The 12068-nt window shown below is 60.9% G+C and overlaps 1 protein-coding gene across 5 annotated transcripts in view; it reads left to right on the forward strand.

The window, feature by feature from the left end:
- Positions 1–12068, forward strand: part of ZMIZ1 (zinc finger MIZ-type containing 1) — a 221723-nt gene that overhangs the window by 53519 nt on the left and 156136 nt on the right. For 4 of the 5 annotated variants that reach the window (XM_058299307.2, XM_058299305.2, XM_058299306.2 and 1 more), the window contains exon 3: positions 9397–9492. The gene's annotated coding sequence lies outside the window, so the exon portion shown is untranslated. Of the gene's footprint in view, positions 1–9396; positions 9493–12068 lie in introns of those variants that run through there. The other variant, XM_058299309.1, reaches the window with a different exon arrangement.

Raw genomic sequence — 12068 nt, forward strand, 5'->3', positions numbered from 1 at the left:
GCCCACGCCCCTCCCCCGTGCCAGCAGGAGGGGTCTGCGTCATGCCGCAGCCCCCAGCCTGGTGCCTGCAGCTGACCGGTGGATCCTGGGCCGCACTCCCCAGCCTTGGTCTCCCCATTCGTAATTACGAGGGCTTTCTTTCGGAGCTCTGCTTCCGCTTTCTCGGGGGAGCCTGGAACACGCTTTCTTAAAAGAGGGAGCGCGGAAAGGTCTGGGCAGCAAGGAGAGAGGGCATTGGGCCCTTCTGGAGCTCAGCTGACGAAGGAGAACGGCCAGCCTGGGGGCAGAGCCCAGTCGGAGGCCTGGCAGTGCCGGGGCTTCTGGGGGCAGGGGCCCAATCTTTGGGGGTCCTGGCTCGATTAATATTGAAATGCAGGCGGCCCCTGATTCAGAGACATTGGGCATCCAGAGCCCCCGGAGGGCTGGGGCAGAGCCCTGGCTTGTCCCTTCCCTCTCCCTCTCCCGCGTATTGGACAGTCTGTTCAACCCCCGTAGCCATCTCTGGGGCCGGTGTCCCCTCCCCATTCCCACCCCTGCTGCCTTCAGGTCTCACCGGCTTCCTACGTCTCCCACACCGGATCCCCACTGCGCTGCCGTCCCTGCCCCCCACTGTCACTGGAAGAACGTCCAGACCCCAGGGCTCACTCCAAGGCCCCTTCTGGAGCTCAGTGCGGCTGTCCAAAGCTGCTGTGCCCTCCTCACCCTCCCCCTGCGTTCCCAGGCCCTCCTGCCCCCCAGGCAGGCCTTTCCGAGACCCGGCCCACCACGGCTCCTCCCCGAAGAGGGAGGTGGGAAGGGGGAGTGGGAGAAGCCCTGGGTGCTCCGGCCTCACCCGGGAAGGCGGCTTGGGTGTGCCCCAGCTCTCCGGGCCACCCCTCAGGCTCCCCCTTGAACTGCCACCGTGACCTCACCCAGTGCATCTCATGCCCTGCCTCCTGGAGGGCAGCAGCTATCTCCCCACTCCCGTGGAGGCCGGGCCCCTGGGGTGGCAGGAAAGTGCAGCAGTCGGGTCATAAATTTGGGAGTCTGAGTCTGGCTGCAGCACTTAGTGACCTTGGGCAGTTCCTTTACCTCTCTGAGCCTCTGCTATCATTTATGAAACGGGGGTAATAACAGTCCTGCCTTCACAGCATGGGTTGGATTAAATGAGATGTAAAGCCTTTGCACAGTCCTGGAACATTTTAATGCAATGCAATAAAGTCAGCTGTCAGCAGCATCTTTATCATCATGCTATCACCAGGGCAGGGACCTCCCGTATCTCTGAGATGAGGGCCCCGTCTTCCACATGGGCCTCTCTGGTTCTGACCCCTTGCCGTCCCCTTTGGCCTTCGCCTGCCCTCACACTCCCCTCCCTATCTCCTAAGACCCAGGAAGCCTGGCCCTCACTGGCCTCGGGTTGTCCCTGGCACACCAGCCTTATCTGCCCCCTCCCTGTGGAATGCCTTCAGGGCTGGCCTCGTTCCGTTACCTGTTCTCTGCCCACCCCTCGTAGGTGCCCCCGTCTGCACAGGTAGCTGTAAGAGTTTGTCAGGCTGCATTGCTGTTCACACTCACCAAGTCCCTTCCAAGAACAATCCAGCAGCAGCCCGCCGGGCCTCTGGGCCCACCCACGAGGTTGCCGAGGGGTCTTCCTAGACCAGGCTGGAGCCGCCTGGCGCGGGCTGACGGCAGAGACCCACCCGTCAGTGGGGGGAAGGGGGGGACAGCGGGGTCTGGATCCATGTCAGAAGGTTTTGAAAAGCTGGGCCACCTCCCACTTCTCCATGTGGGGTGGTGGTTTGTGTGTTCCGGTCTTTTCCCCACCCCCACTGCTCTGTTAAATTGTTATTATATTTAAACAAATCAATTCCGTTGCAGAGTTTTTCCTGTCCTAATGATGAGTTTGCAGCACAAATGCCATTGATTTTTCACAGCCCTGAGAACCGGTTGATGAATAGCAGCAGGCTTGCCTTCGGAGAGGCACTTAGAGCGGCTGGCGTGGCCCCTCTGCGCCCCGGGCGCGCCCCCCGCCCCGCCCCCTGGTTTAGTTGCCGCCGGCAGTCAGGGCTGCGTTCCTGAACGAGGCCTAGAGCCTACCGGGGGTGGAATGTCACGCTGGGGCCTGGCCCCTGGTTCTGGGGAAACAGTAATAATAGAGGTTTTTATTGATTTTGGCCAAAGGCGGTAGTGAAACTTACAGAAACAGAAGCGGTGCGGTGTGATCTTCCTCTCCCCTTACAAGTTCAGAGCCAGGTCCTGAGGGTGACGGTGGATGTCCGGCTCGGGCACCGAGCAACGCGGCGGCGTTGCCGGGGTGGCGGGGAGGTGGTTTGGGTGCTGCTGCTTCGAAGCAGAGGTTGGGAGGGTAGAGAGCAGGCCAGGGGATGCGCCACTGGCCTCTGAAGTCCTTCCCAGAACCCGTGTTCAAAGTCACCGCCGCTCCGCAGGGCTTTTGCCTTTTAGATCCCTGCTGCGGAGGGGTGGTTTTGAGCTTTCTAATTACCCAAGACTCAGGAGGGCAGGGATTATTACTCCCAGGTTAGGGGCGGGGACTGAGTCAAGGTCACTGGAGGAAAGAAAGCTCCAGGCCCTGAGTGCATCAGCTCCCTTCTCTCCTCCGGCTGTCCCCAGGAGGCTCTGGGCGCAGGGGCTCCTGCAACAACAAAGACAGGGAAGCTCCTCCTACCTCCAGCCTCTGTCCCCTCTTCATCTGCCAAGGGCCACAGTCATCATCCAGGGGCCTCGACTCAGCTGCCTGCGGCTCATCACATCCCACAAGCATGGGGCTGGGGGTGGGGGTAAGGCAGGAGGGAGTGGTGGGGACTGTGGCAAACTAGAGAGTGTTTCCCCCGCCTAAATCCCTCCAAGTCTTGGTGTTTTTAGTATGTCCTTGCCCATAAAGCTATTCAACCATGGGCCGAATGTGCTCTCCATTCTAGTTCAAGCCTTGGCTTTGGGAGACAAAAATGTGTGGCCCAGCACTGGGAGTGGCTCTTCAAGGTCACATCACAGGGCAGTGGGGTCCCTGTGCTGGGAGGGGGAGGATGGCGCCTCTCAGGCCAGTGCTCTCTCCCTCTCCCCTGCCAGCTTGGATGGACCCTCCCCTAGCAGTGGGGGATGGGAAGGGAGCAGAGGTTTCTGTTCTAGGGGAGACAGGCCCCTCCCTCGGGGGATCCAGGGATCCTCCGCAGAGCAGCCCCTTCCCCCCACCTCCTGCTTGGCCCCGGTAATCAGGTTAGCGTCGGCTGGCTCGACAAGGCTCACGCAGCCGAGCCTGGCCCGCTGCCTCCAATGGCCTGTCCGCCTGGCCCTCTCGGCCTGGCCCGGGGGTGGGGAGAGGGGCGCGAAGTAAAGCAGTGGGAAGGAACTGCCCCACGCCCTTGCTCCTCCCCTGTCCACGCTTCCAGACCCCTAGCCTGGCGTGCCAGATCCATCCCTGCAACCAGGCCTTGTTCATGTGGCCAGCCTCCACGCCCTGTGCACTCGCCCGCCATCGCCAGGCTCTTTCCCACCTCCTGCCTTTGCACGATGCTCTTTCCCACCGCCTGCCTTTGCACGATGCTCTTTCCCACCTCCTGCCTTTGCACGATGCCCTTTCCCACCTCCTGCCTTTGCACGATGCTCTTTCCCACCGCCTGCCTTTGCACGATGCTCTTTCCCACCTCCTTTGCACGATGCTCTTTCCCACCTCCTGCCTTTGCACACGGAAGGCCTTTCTCAGAAACCTCCAGTGCACCCTGCAAAACTCGCCCTGGGTCTTCCTCTGGGCTGCCTCCTCTCTGATTCTAGCCTCTGGACTCCCGCAGCTCTGGGGGCTTCTCTGTTCTGGAATTTAATCCCACTACATCCAGTGCATCATTCCTGGATTGATCTCCCTTGAGTTCCTGGAGAAAAGAAAGATTTCCCTCCTCCCTGGGCCTCCGGGTGCAGCACAGAGCTTTGCTCGGGGACAGAATAAGGTCAGCAGAGAAGAGTGAGCTGGGGACCGGGGCAGGGAAAGAGACACAAATGGCTCCAGCCTGCTTCCCGCTTGAGAGGCCATTCCCTGCCAGCACCAGGCCTGAAACAGACACCCAGGGCCTTGGCCGTACTTTTTCACAGCCTGACATTCAACAGGCCAGACCCTACACCTCCTGGGCTCTGAAGCACCCTCCCCTCCCAAGACCCTGCCCCTGCAGCCGAGACCCCTCCCCCAGCTGTGCCCAGACCTCACCCCTCGGTTCCCGCTAACTTTGTTTTATAAATAAATTATATAAATAGGCTCCTCTGATTCCTCAGAGCATGCAGCGTCTAAGGACTGGGGCACTGCTGCAGGCATAATTGTACTACCGAATCCATCAGCTGCCTAATTACCATTCATTTTGCATTTATTTCTGCTAATTAAAAAGAGAGAAACTCCTAACAACTTTTACGTAAATACTATATTTGTTCTATGTAAAGATGGGATGCTAATTTGCTGGTGATTAGCTGATTATCTAATTTTATAGCTGTCATGCAGGACGGCCCTGTTTCCCCTTGGCACCCCAGACAGCACTCCAGGCCCCCGTCAGGTGGAGGAGGGGGTCAGAGGGGGTCCTCCGTGGGTGCTGAGAGGACCTGTTGGAGCCCAGGGGCCCCAGGCCCACCAGGCACCTCTGGGCTCCTGGGACACTGCCATCTTGGACCCTCAGACCCAGGAGGCGCTTTGGCTCATCCATTCATTCTGTACAGATGGAGAAACTGAGGCCCAGAGAGGTGTGAGGTCTCCCAGCAAGACAGTGGTAGAGACCAGTCCCTGACCCAGGAATGGAGTGTGGACTCCCATTCCAGTGCTCACCCCACCTTATGCTTTTGCCGTGAGACTGCTTTATTTGCTGGCAGAGAAATCTCTGGACCAAACGTAATCCCTGCAGAGCTCTGGTGAGGGCTGGTCAGAGCCCGTGGCCCAAGGCAAACCGTGTGTGTGCCCTTCTGAAAATCTCCGCCCCTTCCCGCTTCCCCATCTGGGCACATGTGTCTGCCGCCCACAGCCCCCCGAGCACACACGTCCCTCCCAACCCAGGCCCACACTCCCCCAGGACGGCCCTCTCTGAGCCCCGCACCCAGCCCTGGGCATCACCAGGACTTGTGGCAGGATCTGAATTTCCCTTTTTAATATCATGTACGTCTTTTCACACGAACTGGAAAAAACATGCTTGCTTAGTAGGCTAAACCCATGGTTTCACAGATGATAGTGCTTTTGATGAGGCTAAGTAAAAAAGAAAGTGTTTAAAGTGATTTAGATAAAAACACAGAAATGATTAAGGTGGAACACAGATGTGACTTACAATATCAGATAACGGAAGTTGGGGACACGCTGGGGGAGGGTCTGAGAAGTCTGGGCCAGGAGGCCAGAGTGGGCCTGGAGGCTCTGCAGATGGGGTCAGCACCCGCCTGCAGCCTCCGCGCCCCGCGCTGGGCCTGCGAGCCCTTCTCTCCCAGCCCTGCAGTCCACCGGAATGAGCCCCGGGAAAGGCATCATTTGGCCTCCCAGAAGCCAGTTCAAGTGGGATTTGTTTCAGAAAGGCAAGGTATGGGCGAGTCACCGCTTAGAGACCCCCCGGGTGAATCCCCAGGCTGGTGAGACCCCGCCTGGCCATCTGCTCTCTTTCCTCCCGGCCTTTAAAGGTGGCCAGTCTTCAGCAAGGCCCGGTGGAAATCCCAGAGGCCCGGCAGTTGACAGCTGGGGGCGATCAGCTTTGCCGGAAGATTCTGCGAGGTCCACGTGCACAGCTACTCCCCGTATCTGGCAGTTCAGTCGGTGGTGAGCCTGGTTCTGGGCCCAGGGCCCCCTCCAGCCACCCACCCGCCCGCCTGCCGCCACTGGGTCTGTGTGAGTCGACCCCACGCGGCCAAAGACCTCCCCCTCGCCAGCCCCTTTATCGCCCTGCACACAATCAGGGGAAGCGGGGAAGGCCGCTGGGGCCCGGGCAGATGGAAAACAAAGAGAGAAAACAAAGGCCCGGCTCGCGGAGGCCAAAAGGCAGCTGACCCCCCCTTTTCCTCCTGTCCCACCCGGGCCCAGCCTCAGCCACCCCCGGGAGGCCAGACACCTGCCCCGCCCCTCCAGAAAGGCTAGCCTCAGACCTCACGTGGTGCTTGAGGTTGGCCCCAGTCACCGCTTGCAAGGTGACACTGGGGACATCTTGCTCTCCGAGCTTCCTTTTTCTTGCCTGTGAAATGAGGTGCTGGACGTCCCGTTGTGTGGCCTTCAGCAACCCCCTCCCCCATGGGGGGGGGCTCAGCAGGCCCAGCCCATCTCTAGGAACCCCCCCCCCACAAAAGGAAGCTAGGGCAGTTCCCCCTCTGTCCATGGAGAGGACCCCAGCGTGCCCCTGGCACAGTGAGGCAAGCCGGAGGCCACAGTGACGGCCAAGAACTTGTTGCTGGGTGCGTAATGCATTTGTGTGGAATGAATGAATGCTTTCGTGAGAACCCAGCACCGGCTTGCATGCTGCTGCTGTCGGAGCCTCGCTGGCAGGGGGACAACTCTCCCAGTCCCCAGAGAGGTAGCAGAGAGAAGTGGTTGAGGGCATATACCACTCCACCAGGCTGGCTGGGTTTATATCCCTGCTCTGCCCTACGTAGCTGTGTGACCTTGGGCTGGTTACTTAGCCTCTCTGTGTCTGTTACTTCATATATTAAAATGGGTTATGGTGAAATTAAGTACATTCACTCATGTAAAGTTCTTACAACGATACCAGGTAAAGGGTCACTGATGTTAGGTGTCACTGTTAATACTGCCATTATCTGTGTCATCGCTGTTTTTGTGATTAAGAGATAGAGTTCCTGGGAAGCTCCTGCACTCATATTTCTGGGCCCCTCCCCTGCACTGCCCCGGTGGGGGTGGAGAGTTGCGGGGAGCCGTGGAGTGTTCTAGGTGGGGAGAGATAGCAGGTTGTCAGGGGCATTTCTGTGCAAGGCAAAGGGGCCTCCTGAGAAAGGACTGGATCCTGAAGCCTCCAGGAATTGGCTGTGCTTTCTTTTCTCCTTCTTAATAGGCTCTTTTGTACCTAGTTTTGTATTTTTAAGTTTCTACACATGTACAGTATGTATGTAGTATGTAACAGGTATGAAATTACTTACATACATACCCATAAATATTTTCAAAGAAGGTCTCCAAAAATTACTGTATTAGCTTCCAGCCCTGCAAATCTGGAGTCTCCCGCGACTATTTCTCCTGTCATGGCCGTGTCTCTGTGGCCACAGCAGGAGGACACTGGCCCTGGGATGGCGGCATCCGACTTCTCGCCCCGTGGGCGGCCGCGTGAGGGGCAAGCTTGCCCTCCGCACCTCAGAGCCGAGGCCCCACGCCACCCCCAGGCCGAGGAGGCTGGAGGGAGCAGCAGAGCCCCCACTGCCTGCGGGCCGGCCCCCCCCCCCCGGGTATGTCCCAGGGGGCAGAGGAGCGTGGGAAGCAGGTTGCTGAGTTGGAACCGTAGCCCTTGGGGCGCCCGGGGGCGGCTGGCTGCGTGCCGAGCCCCAGCTTGGGTGGTGGGTGGGGGACAGAACAACGGCCTTGTGCGCCGGGTCCCTGGAGCCGCCGGGCTCACTCTGGAAGGGCGAGGAGCAGGCAGAAGGCGGGATTAGACCCCCTGCGCATCGGGCACCCCCGAGGAAGGTGTGGGGACCGGCCCGGGGTCGGGAGGCCCGGCAGCGGGAAGCCTCCCACAGGGTGGGCCCCTGGCCGGCTGGCGCCTGCGCCCGGCTCTGACTGGGACATTTATAACTCACAGCTGTGCGGTCCTCGGCCCAACTGACTGTGGTAAACCCATCTGGCTTCAGGAAGTCTCGTCCTGAGACCACACCCGCCCGACCCCACACTCTCCTTCACCTCCTCGCACCACATCCTGTTCTCAGCAGGAGGGGCGGGCAGCCGGGACGCCGAGCAGGGGGCCCCCCCCGGGGTCCCCCGACTGCAGGCAGGCAGAGGGGGAGAGGCCAGAGAGGGCCGCTGAGCCCTGAGAAGCCCTGAGAGTCGCGAGGCCCTCAGGGTGCATGCAGGGAGACCGGGGCCCAGGGAGGGCCCGAGATGGCCCCAAGAGCCACGGGATCCCAGGACTGAGGGTTCATGTTGGGGGCTGAGGGGTGCCATTCTGTGCTTCCAAATCTACCTGGAGAAGGGGTCATGGTTCCAGCCCCGCTGGCGGGCTCCTGTCAGGGCCGGCCCAATGGATAGGGGCGCAGGGGAGCCAGAGGCCTCGAGCATGCTGGGAAGAGGCGCCATCTTGGGTCCCGGGCCTGGCGTGGCCAGTCGCCCTCCACTGGGACACCCCACCCTGGGCCCAGATTGCTCATAAGGCCTGTGCCCGTCGCCCAAATTCTCACAGCACAGTTCAGGTTTGGGGAAAGGAATGGTGTGGCCCAGTGCTGGGAAGAGAGAACATGAGGAAAAGCTCTTGGTGTGGTCCCCTCGCCTCCCCCGGCCACATTGGCTGCTTCTCACCTCGCTTTCTTCTTCCACACTGGAGGGTTGGTAAACAACAGCGATGCGGCCGACGCTTGGCCCACGAAACTCTGCCTGTCCATGACAAGATCCTAGAGTTGGATAGTACCCAAAACGGAGCGCTTTTAAAATGTATTTTAATAGTCGCATATTTATTAAAGGTGTTCAAAAATATAGCGTATCAGTCCAATATTTTTGGATACGGTCGCTCTAGACAAGGGTTACTGAAGCTTAAAAAAGTGAGTTAAATAAATATAAATATTAATTAAGTCACGGTGGCACACCACTCAGTCCAAGGATCTCTTGGAAGGCTGAAGTTTGGAGAGCACAAGTTATCCCCAGGGCTCCTTCCTGCTTCAAACTCTGTTTCTGGGCCTCCCCTGTTACTTTGAAGCCACACCTCCAGCCCGAAACCAGGTCCCGTGGAGGCGAAGTGAGCTGGGTGTGCGCAAATAAAGCGGCTCCAAGCCCTGGTCAGAGATCTGCACACGATTCATAACAGAAGAATTCCGGCCCGGGCAGAGCGCGGCTCTGGAAGTGGCTGTGGGCCGGCGGGGTGAGATAATCCCCGAAGCCAGGCACGGGAGAGAGGAGAAGTTACAAGGACTTTGTAGGCACGGGCTAAAAATACCCCGACAGCGTCCCCCTGTCCCCCTGCTCAGGGGCCGCACAGGAAGGCCATGGCTTTCTGTTTTTCTCACTGAGAGAAAGACAACAACACAAAGCCCCCAGGTCCCTGAAGAAACCAGGCTTCTGTATTTGTAAAAACACAGAAAACAACTGTGAGGCTGCCAGGGCAGTGGGCGGGGAAGACTCAGCCCCGGCTCTGATAGATCAGACATCCCGGGGCGTTCTTAAGTGGCCCAAGAGGTCACTGAGATTAGCCCGGGGGCCGTGGTGCCTCGGCGCTGGCTGCCGTCTGCTCACACGTGTCCTGTCTCCCACGTCCACAGGAGGAGGCAGCCCCTTGGCGTCAGACCCATGCTGCAGGGGCCGTGAGGAGAGGGAGCCGCCGCCACCGAGCCGCCAGACCCGCCAGACCCGCCAAGGTAACTGCAGGCCCCGCTGCCCCGATGCCAGGTCAGGGCCAGGTGGTGACGGGGCTGGCCTTCCTGCCCCGGGCCGCAGGGTTTCTCCGTCACCCCTGGTGGGATGGCCATCCCAGGCACAGAGCGCTTCAGGCTCCCGCCTGTCCATCTGTAAAATGGGTGCCTGACTCCAGAGCACCCCGTGCCCCGGGCGGATGGGATGCGTGTTTGCAGCAGCCTGGCCCGGGATGGGCGCTGGCCGTAGCCACTGGTCCCGGCCCGGTTAGCGTCGAGGCCTCGAGGTCAGCGGGGCCGGACGGGGCTTGAGAAGAGAGGATTCCCTGCGGCCGCCTGGAGGTGGCCGTGGTCTCCTTTGTGGCGGCGTTTGACACTCCAGCACCATCTCCCAGACAACCCCGGGCAAGGGTGGCGAGCTTCGCGTCCAACCTGGTTCCGGCTGCCCTGGCACTCTTCCGCTTCTACGGCGGCTTAAGTCCACCGCCCCGCTTTGATCCCCTTCCCTGGGGAAATGCTGCTGTTAGAGCAAACAACCCGCCAGGCTTTCTGGTGGGTGCCTGGTGGGCCCTGCTCTGCTTGGCCCTGGGGCAGACGGCGCGGGGGGCCTCACCCGGGGTCCTTCGCGCTGAGGCAGCCTGCCTGGTCGGGTGGAGATGAGGTTTCCAGGTACCCCAGCTGAGAGGGTCCCATGTCAGGCCACAGGACAGGCTGGTGGGGTTCCCAGAAGAGACATGTAGATCACTGGAGCTGCTGCAGTCAGGGTGGGCTTCCCGGAGGAGCCAGTTCTTGAAAGATGACGGAAGATTCACAGAAGCAATCAGGAGATCAGGGACTGTTCACAAGTGTCCTGAAGATCCCCTCCGTCTCTCTGTCCACGCAGCCCCCTACCCACCTGTCAATCCATTCGCCTTCCATCCGTCCACACTCTTCAGCCCCGCGCTCCCCTGTCCACTCATCCCCTCAGTGCCCGGCCATGTTCCCACCCAGCCTTCCCTACCCATCCATCTGCCTTCCCATACAGCCGTCCTTTCCGTCCATCCTTCCATCTGTCCATCCACCCACCCATCCAAGGAATACCTCTGATAAGGTGACGTTTGAACAGACACCTGAATGCAGGAGGGGGGTGAGCCTGGTGGAGCGACCCCTGGGGGAGGGAGGGGTCTTCCCAGGGGGAAGGGGCGAGCCCCGGGGCCCGAGGCAGCGGCAGGCTCCGCAGGTCAGGGACGGGCGTGGTGCAGGGTGGGGGTGGGAGTGAAATCAGCGCACCGTCCCGGGGGACCGGCTCCTGGAGGCGGGCGAGAGCGGAGCAGGGAGACGAGGGGAAGCCGCGGGAGCAGGTGGCGGAGCTGGGGACGGGGCGGCAGGCAGCGGGGGGGAGGTGAGACGCGACCGAGGCCTGGGGCTGTTCCCACGACGAGGTCGCTGTGGACTAGAGGGCGGGCGAGTAAGAGGCGGGCGGGCGAGGAAGCCCTTGGGGTGGGGACGGCTGGCGCTGGGGGAGTGCAGGTGTCCATCTGCAGAGCCGAGAATGACGGTGGGAGGAGCAAGTTTGGGGGACGGCGGACAAGCCAGGAGCCCCGTTAGGCGTGCGTTTGAGAGGCCTTGGGGACATCCCGGGGGGAAGGTCGCGTGGGCAGTGGGCGACGCGAGTCTGGAAGGCAGAGCGAGTCCCCAGGGGAGGTACTGCTTCGGGAGTTGTCACCTGTGGATGGTGTCGAGGGCCGTCAGGCTGGGTGAGGTCACCTCGGGCGGGGCAGGGCTCGAGGACGGGGCCCCGGGTCTGAATCACGGGGTGCCTGACTCCCAGAGGTAAGGAGAGCAGTGAAGGGGGCCGCAGAGGCGCAGCCAGGGAGGGAGAGAATGGAGAAGGCTGGCTCTTCGTGGACGGGAAGATTTTTGTGGGACAAAGCGGGGCCGGGCACTCCAGGCAGAGGGAACGGCATGCACGAAGGCTCAGAGAGTTCAATGAATGGGCTGTTTGGGGAGAGGTGTTGGGGAGGGAGGAGGGAGTGCTCAGCTCTCCCCTTCATACCTGGCCCCTCGGGGGCTGAGAGCTAAGCTGTGGGGGAGCCTGTGGCCGTCCCCGTCACTCCCCAGAGTGGCCGCAGGCTCTGGCTACTCGAGGTGAGGCTGGGGGCGTCGCCTGTGCCCCTGGCCGCCAGCCCCAGTCCCCGCCGAGCCACTTGACCTGGCGTCTGTGCCCGTTGTGCTTTCTTTTGAGAAGCTTCTTGCTGTCCTGGCCTTCCCCCTCCCCCATTGGGCCCCCGGGCTGTCCCCTTGCCTGGACTGCTTGACTGAGAACAGCCCAGGGGCTGCCCACCAGGCTCCTGCCCTCATGCCACACTTGCTCTAGCCTGGACACACGTCCTCGGGGGACAGGTACCCCGACAGCTTCCTGTGGACTCCCTGCGTGTCGTCTGGGACCCGTCATCGTAAACGACCCTGTAAAACCTTCCTGGGTTGGGGGTGGCGTCGGTTGGCGCAAAGGCGCTCGCTGCCCTCGGCACAGCCCTGGGATGGGGGGGGCTGTGCTGGTGCCCGCTGTGTGTCTGTTGGGTCCCTGCCTCCCTCTCTCCCTT

This window comes from Dasypus novemcinctus, chromosome 6, assembly GCF_030445035.2.
Source record: "Dasypus novemcinctus isolate mDasNov1 chromosome 6, mDasNov1.1.hap2, whole genome shotgun sequence".
Taxonomy (NCBI): Eukaryota; Metazoa; Chordata; class Mammalia; order Cingulata; family Dasypodidae; genus Dasypus; species Dasypus novemcinctus.